We start from the raw sequence: 8,193 nt of genomic DNA on the forward strand, positions 1-8,193 counted from the left end.
TGTGTGCCTTTTCACTTTCCCACTGGAAAATCAGTCTAAAACGCCAACATCCCTCTCTCTGCTTTTGTTTCTGAGCCGTGTTTCACTTCACCGTTCGTTAGCATCTTGACTAGGTTGCTGGCCAATCTGAAATCCGCCCCTTTTCCTGCCATCACCACCATCCTGGTGGCTTAATCCCTGGACAGTGCTCGCCCTGCTGGGCTTCGTCATTCCTCAGTGGGTTCTTTCACGACTGCACCAATTTTTGAGGAATTACTGTACATCCTCACCATTATGCTGGGCGCTTGAGCCACCAGTGGAGCAGGGTTATATGGACAGGTTTTTAAAAATCCGCATACTGTGTAAGTGTGTAAATAAAGCAGCCTGTACAAGGGCCTCCCAGATCTGTCCGCAGGACACCCGTACAGACTGATGGCCTGGCACTGCTGAGCTAGCTACCTGAAGCTCCTCTACAAGGCAACTCCTAAGCAACCCCCGGTCCCACTTTTTCCTAGTTTGCTCTATCTTCCAGGACGCAGATCTCGGCTTTTAGGACTCTTTCCTGACCCCTCTGAAATGACACTGTTACCTCACCTTCCAGCTCAATACTCACGCATGAAACTGGGCAGATAGCCTTTTGAGGGCTCCCAGTGAGGAAGGTTGACTTTTCAAGCTGCTTTCCTATTGAGAAGGTGGAAAACACACACGAATAGAAGCACTTTATAATTTATTAGCATTTGTAATTTCCAGGTCTCTGTGAGAAAGTAGGGTTAGTACTCTTATTTCCGGACAGTAAAGAGAGATCAAGATGGTTGAGTTACACTCAGTAGCAAGTTAGTTTAACGTATAACTGTATGTGACTATGTATTAGATGCTGGTGGTAACGACATTGAATCACACAAGCAGTAATGTCCTCATGAGACAAGGGCATTGCCCTGTTTTTCCATGGAAAAGGGCAGCCATTGAGCAAGTACTTAACAATGATTTTCTGTTCGGTCTCCCCACCTGGAGTCTGAACTCCTTAAGTGCAAACAAATGGTTTTATTCCTTCTTACCATCCCAGAATTTAGCACTGTACCTGGCAGAATGTTCTTCTCAGCCAACTGCATGGATTAGCAAAGAAAAATGGAATCTTTTTTGCAAACAGGGTTGATGCATGTTGTTATAACGACCTCAGATATTCTAAGCACAAATCCGAGAAAACTGCACATGAGCTATCCAAAAATTCAGGTAGAAACTATTTTACATATCTATACAGTTTTAGAGAAGGCAATAGTCCCATCAAGTGCAAGTAAACGTTAACTGGGAAAGACAAAAACCGTAAGACTCAAAAAACATAAAATCCAATCAAGTAATTTACACAGTGGGAAAGCTTTTGTGAATAAGGAGACAGAAAATGTATGTAACTCTACACCTTGCTTCAGTCTTGTAGTTGAAGACAAAATGACTCATGGGAACTAGATGTGGTAGTTGGAACTAAGAGATGAGTTAATCATTTTATGCCTTTCAGGTTCTATGCAGCAGATGAAATTTCTGGTCTAATGAACCCTGATTGATTGTATTGATACCTGGCTTTTTTAGTGTGCACTAGCATGTGTCTTTGGACTCCAGGACACTTTTACAACTGGAGGGGAAAAAGCATAAAAGAATTGAAACCTCAACATTAAAATGATGCTCTGTGGCTGGCGCTGTGGCGCAGTAGGTTAACTCTCCGCCTGCAGCACCGGCATCCCACACAGGTGCCAGTTCCAGTCCTCGCTGCTCCTCTTCCAATCCAGCTCTCTGCTGTGGCCTGGGAAAGCAGTAGAAGATGGCCCACGTCCTCGGGCCCCTGCACCCGCCTGGGAGACCCGGAAGAAGCTCCTGGCTCCTGGCTTCGGATTGGCACAGCTGTCCCCACTGTGGCCATTTAAGAGACTGAACCAGTGGAAGGAAGACCTTTCTCTATATCTCTCCCTCTCACTGTCTGTAACTCTACCTCTCAAATAAATAAATAAATAAATATATTTTTTAAAAAGTTGCTCTGTATAGTTGGTGATAGTATTTGTCATGTTTAAGAGATACTGTTTTCATAGAATGACAGCCTTAATTACAATTTAAAATGCAAAATCATGCAGTTGATTTAGGCTTTTTAAAAAAGATTTATTTATTTGAAAATCAGAGTTACACAGAGAGAGGAGAGGCAGAGAGAGAGAGAAAGAGAGGTCTTCCATCTGATGGTTCACTCCCCAATTGCCTGCAACAGCCAGAGCTGCGCCGATCCAAAGCCAGAAGCCAGGAGCTTCTTCCAGGTCTCCCACATGGGTGCAGGGGCCCAAGGACTTAGGCCATCTTCTACTGCTTTCCCAGGCCATAGCAGAGAGCTGGATTGGAAGTCGAGTAGCTGGGTCTCAAACCGGCGCCCATATGGGATGCTGGCTCTTCAGGCCTGAGTGTTAACCTGCTGCACCACAGCGCCGGCCCCAGATTTAGACTTCTAAGATTGAATTGGAATCTTACTAAATTTGTGGATAGTATCAAAACATCTAAGAAAAATTTAGGCTTGTCAGATTAAGTTCTCTAATCTTAAAATTACTATTTAAGGATTTAAGAAGAAACTAAATTCAACATCTTACAAATGAGATAAAATATTGAATTTATAAATACCATTAAAATGCTTGTTTTTAGTTGATGAATCAAATAAGTGTGGAATAAAATTTAAAATTGGTAAAAGGCTAATTCCAAAAGACTGTTAAAGTTTACTACAATTAGTATGAGTTTAATAAGACCTGTAAGTTAAATTTAAAAGGCTGAGATAAAATAAGGAAGTAACAATTAGAATATTAACTGTTGAATGCGAGGATTTTTTAAAAATATATTTATTTCCTCCAATTTTTTTTTAGAAAACTGTACTGAGGCATAATTCAAATGCCATTAAATTCACTTTTTAAAATATATAATCCAATGGATTTTAGTGTATTCACAGAGTTGTACTGCCTTCACCACAATCTGATTTTTGAACATTTTCATCACCCCAAAAAGAAACCTCCATCCATTAGCAGTAGTTCCCATTCCTTCCCACTCCACCTCACCCCCAGCCTCTGATAATTGCTGATTTCCTTTCTCTGGCTATGAAATTATACACTATGTGGTCTTTTCTGTCTGCTCCTTCGACTTAGCACAAGGCTCATTATGCTGTAGCATGTCTCGGTACATTCCTCAAGAGAAATATTCCTTTTCCATATTAAAAAAAAAAAAAAACCACCCTCAAGAACATTCCTGATAGCCAGGGTCTTAATTAGGCCATAGACTGAATGGGGTCAAATTGTCCAAACAAGAATAAGACAAGGATTCTTGTTCCAGTGTTTTATTAGGAAAGTGCTCTCTGGAGAAGGTGCGTGAGGGAGCAGGATTGGCCAGGAAGAGAGGAAAGTAAGAGTGGGCTTCTGCTGATCCCACACAATTCACCATCAACTGTTGGCCAAGAAGACCAGCTTTGTGTACATCGTATCCCTCCATCATCAAGTGAAATCTGCAGGGCAGGAGGGCAGTTGATCCTTATGGGTGAGATGGCTCCTATTTTAGCCAAGGGAAATTCTCTAGAAGGGGAGGCATCTGGAACTGTTGTCCAACACTCACAGTAGCTGGAGTATAGATGCACAAGCTTAAAAAGTGGATTGAGACAGGCACAAAAGCACACATCAGAGAATACTCTTCATATTGCTTAGATCACTTGCTTCTCACATTGTTTGCTCTGAACAATTTCTCCAGAATTCTTTTTTCCCCCTTCTTTTAAAAAATGTTTGATAGGGGCCAGAATTGGGGCATAGTGGATTAAGCTGCCCCTGAAATACTGGCACCCCATTTCAGGGCTGGTTCCAGTACTGGCCATTCCACTTCCAATATAGCTCCCTTCTAATGCATCTGGGAAAGCAGTAGAAGATGATCCAGGTGCCTGGGCCTCTACCACCCATGTAGAAGACCTGGGTGGAGTTCCAGATTCCTGGCTTCAGCCATTGTGGCCATTTAGGGAGTGAAAGAGCATGTGGAAGATTCCCTCTCTCTTCTCTCCATGTCTCTCCCTCTTTTTTTTTTTCTTTTTCTTTCTTTCTTTCTTTCTTTTTTTTTTCGTGAGACAGAGTGGACAGTGAGAGAGAGAGAGAGAGAGAAAGGTCTTCCTTTTTCCATTGGTTTACCCCACAGTGGCCGCTGCGGCCGGCATGCTGCGGCCGGCGCACCGCGTTGATCCGAAGCCAGGAGCCAGGTGCTTCTCCTGGTCTCCCCTGTGGGTGCAGGGCCCAAGGACCTGGGCCATTCTCCACTGTACTCCCAGGCCACAGCAGAGAGCTGGACTGAAAGAGGAGCAACCTGGACAGAACCGGCGCCCCAACCGGGACTAGAACCGGGGGAGCCAGCACCGCAGGCAGAGGATTAGCCTAGTGAGCCGTGGCACCGGATCCCTCTTTCTAATATTGCCTTTCTAATAAATAAATCTTTTTTTAAAAAAAGTTTGATCGACATGTAATACTTGTATCTTTTTTTTTTTTTTTTTTTTTTTTTTTTTTGACAGGCAGAGTGGACAGTGAGAGAGAGAGACAGAGAGAGAAAGATCTTCCTTTGCCGCTGGTTCACCCTCCAATGGCCGCCGCTGCAGCCGGCGCACCGCGCTGATCCTGGCAGGAGCCAGGAGCCAGGTGCTTTTCCTGGTCTCCCATGGGGTGCAGGGCCCAAGCACCTGGGCCATCCTCCACTGCACTCCCTGGCCATAGCAGAGAGCTGGCCTGGAAGAGGGGCAACCGGGACAGAATCCGGCGCCCCAACCGGGACTAGAACCCGGTGTGCCGGCGCCGCAAGGTGGAGGATTAGCCTATTGAGCCACGGCGCCGGCTCCTTGTATCTTTTTTTTAAAGATTTATTTTATTTATTTGAAAGACAGAGTTACAGAGAGAGGTAGAGACACAGAGAGAGGTCTTCCATCCACTGGTTCACTCCCCAGATGGCTGCAACAGCTGGAGCTGCGCCGATCTGAAGCCAGGAGACAGGAGCTTCTTCCAGGTCTCCCACATGGGTGCAGGGCCCAAGCAATTGGGCCATCTTCTACTGCTTTCCCATCCCATAGCAGAGAGCTGGATTGGAAGAGGAGCAGCCAGGACTAGAACCAGTGCCCATATGGGATGCTGGTGCTTCAGGCCAGAGCATTAACCCGCTGCGCCACAGTGCCGGCTCCGTATCTTTTTATGGAATACATTGCAATATTTCAACAGATGTCTACAGTTTAAACAGATCAAATTGGGTAATTAGCATTTCTATTTCCTCTTTTTTTTTTAGGTTTGAAGCCTATGAATTTCTCTCTGTAGTTCTTCATATGGCATATAATACATTAATTGTGTCCAGAATTTTTTTATTTTTTTGGACAGGCAGAGTTAGACAGTGAGAGAGACAGAGAGAAAGGTCTTCCTTTTCCGTTGGTTCACCCTCCAAGTGGCCGCTATGGCCGGCATGTTGCAGCCGGTGCGCTGCACCATTCTGAAGCCAGGAACCAGGTGCTTCCTCCTGGTCTCCCACATGGGTGCAGGGCCCAAGGACCTGGCCTATCCTCCACTGCACTCCCGGGCCACAGCAGAGAGCTGGACTGGAAGAGGAGCAACCAGGACAGAACTGGCGCCCTAACCGGGACTAGAACCCAGGGTACCAGCGCCACAGGCGGAAGATTAGCCTAGTGAGCCGCGGTGCCGGCCCAGAATTCTTAATAAAAGATTTATTTTTTACTTATTCATTTGAAAGACAGAGAGAGAAAGAGAGAGAGAGAGAGAGAGAGAGAGAGAGATCTTCTATCCGATGGTTCACTCCCCAAATGGCTGCAACAGCCAAGGCTGGGCCAGATCTAAGCCAGGAGCCAGGAACTTCTTCTGGGTCTCCCACGTGGGTTCAGGGGCCCAAGCACTTGGACCATCTTCCACTGCTTTTCTGGGGAGCTGGATAGAAAGTGGAGCAGCCAGGACCTGAACTGGTACCCATAAAGGATGCTGGTACTTTAGGCAAAGGTTTAATCTATGCCACAGTGCTGGGCCCCAGAATTCTTATTAGTCACAATTTTGTATACATTTTTGCAAGAGGACAATGGAACCAACTACAATCTCTGCTTCTATAGCTGACTCCAAGGCCGTAACTGATGCTCACTGTCTCCATCATCCACCCCCTCCCCTTTTATATTCCCTACCACCTCAGCGAGCACTCCTGCTGGCGTAGGTAGCCTGATTGATGGATTGAACCAGAAACTCATCTGTAAGAGGTTTAAGACCCCAGTTATCATGCTCTTATCAGGCTGTGGTTTCGGTACTTGGCCATTTGCAATTATGACTAGGCTTGGAAATACCAAGAAATGTCCCTAGTGGATCTCCTGAGTAACCACTATAGTCTTGTCTGTTCTCTTCTGTATCAGCCGTGTCCACCTCCTGATGATTGCTTGCATTAGGAGCCCCAGTGACCTTAGAGCAGCCCTTGTGTTAAGTTTAGGGAGCTCTTACTGTGTCCTCTGATGGAAAGATCCCACCTCTGAGTAGCAGAACCTCTATCCTAGTAGAGTCTCCAGTTACAGGGACAAGAAACACAAATTCTTCAAATGGGTCTCTGGGAGTAATGCTGAGTGGGCCACTCACTTTTGCCTCATCTGTGGATTCATGTTGTCTATCTACTGGAGACACAGTACCATAAAAAGGTACTTTAATAAGTTTATGGAAAATGTTTATTATGGGAAAGCTATGCATGGATTCAATGTTAGTGCACCAAAATAAATTCATCTTTTAATCTCATTTTCCTCATATAACTTCATACATCCTTATCTAACAGCCACTGGTTTAAGGAGTATATTGCATCCTAAAGGCTATCCTAAAGGATAATGTTCCAAACACATTATTCCAATGTGGAGTCTTAGCTGTGCTTTCAACAAGCCATTGCTCCGCTCCATCAAGTTGATAACTTCCAAATGGTGTGGTACCTAGTGTGACCAATGGGTCCTCTGGACAAGTGCCACCCTCATATCTTCTTGCTGTAAAGTGAGTTCCTTGGTCTGAAGCAGTGTTATGTGAAAGTGGTGTCAGAATATTAGTTGTTCTCTGAGTCGTTGCATGTTGGTGATGGCTGAAGCACATGAGGCAGGAAGGCAAGCTAATACTCAGAACATATACACACCAAAACCAGTCACCGAGACCCTGAGCTCCCAATCCAGCTTCCTGCTAATGTGCCTGAGAGGCAGTAGATAATGGCCCAAGAACTTCAGTCTCTACCACCCACATGGAAGACCTGGATTGAGTTCCTGGCTTCTGGCTTCAGCCTTGGCTGTTGTAGGCTTTTGGGGTATGAACTAACAGGTATAAGATTTCTCTCTGTCTGTCTGTCTGTCTCTCTCCTTTCAAATAAATAAATCAAACAAAAGAAAGGTCATGATAAAATGTTATTCTTTTCAAATTGGAAAGGGCCCAGTGCAATCCAGTGACTGTTTGACCTCCCTGAGAGCTCAGTGTTGTCTTTGCTGCTGACAGGTCAGACATTCAATAGCAGCTGTAGCTAGATCAGCTTTGGAGAGAGTCCAAAAAGTTAGGCCCATTCATAGTCTCCATTTCTGCCACCACAGCTATCCCACCCATAAGTCCATTGTGAAAGAACTTTGGTGCCATAGACATAAGCAGCCTGATGTTTGCTGGCCTAGTCATCCTATATACTTGGTTGGTTAATGACTCTTCTGCTGTGGAAACTCTGATGAGCAATATGTGTTATGAAAAGTCATTCCAATATGTGCACTTCCCCTAGAGGTCTATCCATCTGCCCATTTTACAGCCTTTTCCTACATTTCTTTTTTTTTAAAGATTTATTTACTTATTTGAGAGTTACAGACAGAGGAAAGGAGAGAGAGAGAGAGAGAGAGATGTCTTCTATCTGCTGTTTCACTCCATGAATGGCTTCATGGCCAAAACTGGGTTGATCCAAAGCCAGGAGCCAAGAGCTTCTTCCTGGTCTCCTACATGGGTACAAGGGCCCAAGGATTTGGGCCATCTTCTGCTGCTTTCCCAGATGATTAGCATGGAGCTAGATCAGAAGCAGATCAGCCGGGGCTCAAGCAGGCGCCCATATGGGATGCCAACCCCACAGGTGGAGGCTTAACCTACTATGTCACAGTGCCAGCCCTCCTATATTTCTTGCTCTAGATACCTGACCAACAAAGAAGGCTAGCATTTG

Source organism: Oryctolagus cuniculus, chromosome 9, assembly GCF_051225735.1.
Source record: "Oryctolagus cuniculus isolate XC-2025 breed Fujian yellow rabbit chromosome 9, ASM5122573v1, whole genome shotgun sequence".
NCBI lineage: Eukaryota > Metazoa > Chordata > Mammalia > Lagomorpha > Leporidae > Oryctolagus > Oryctolagus cuniculus.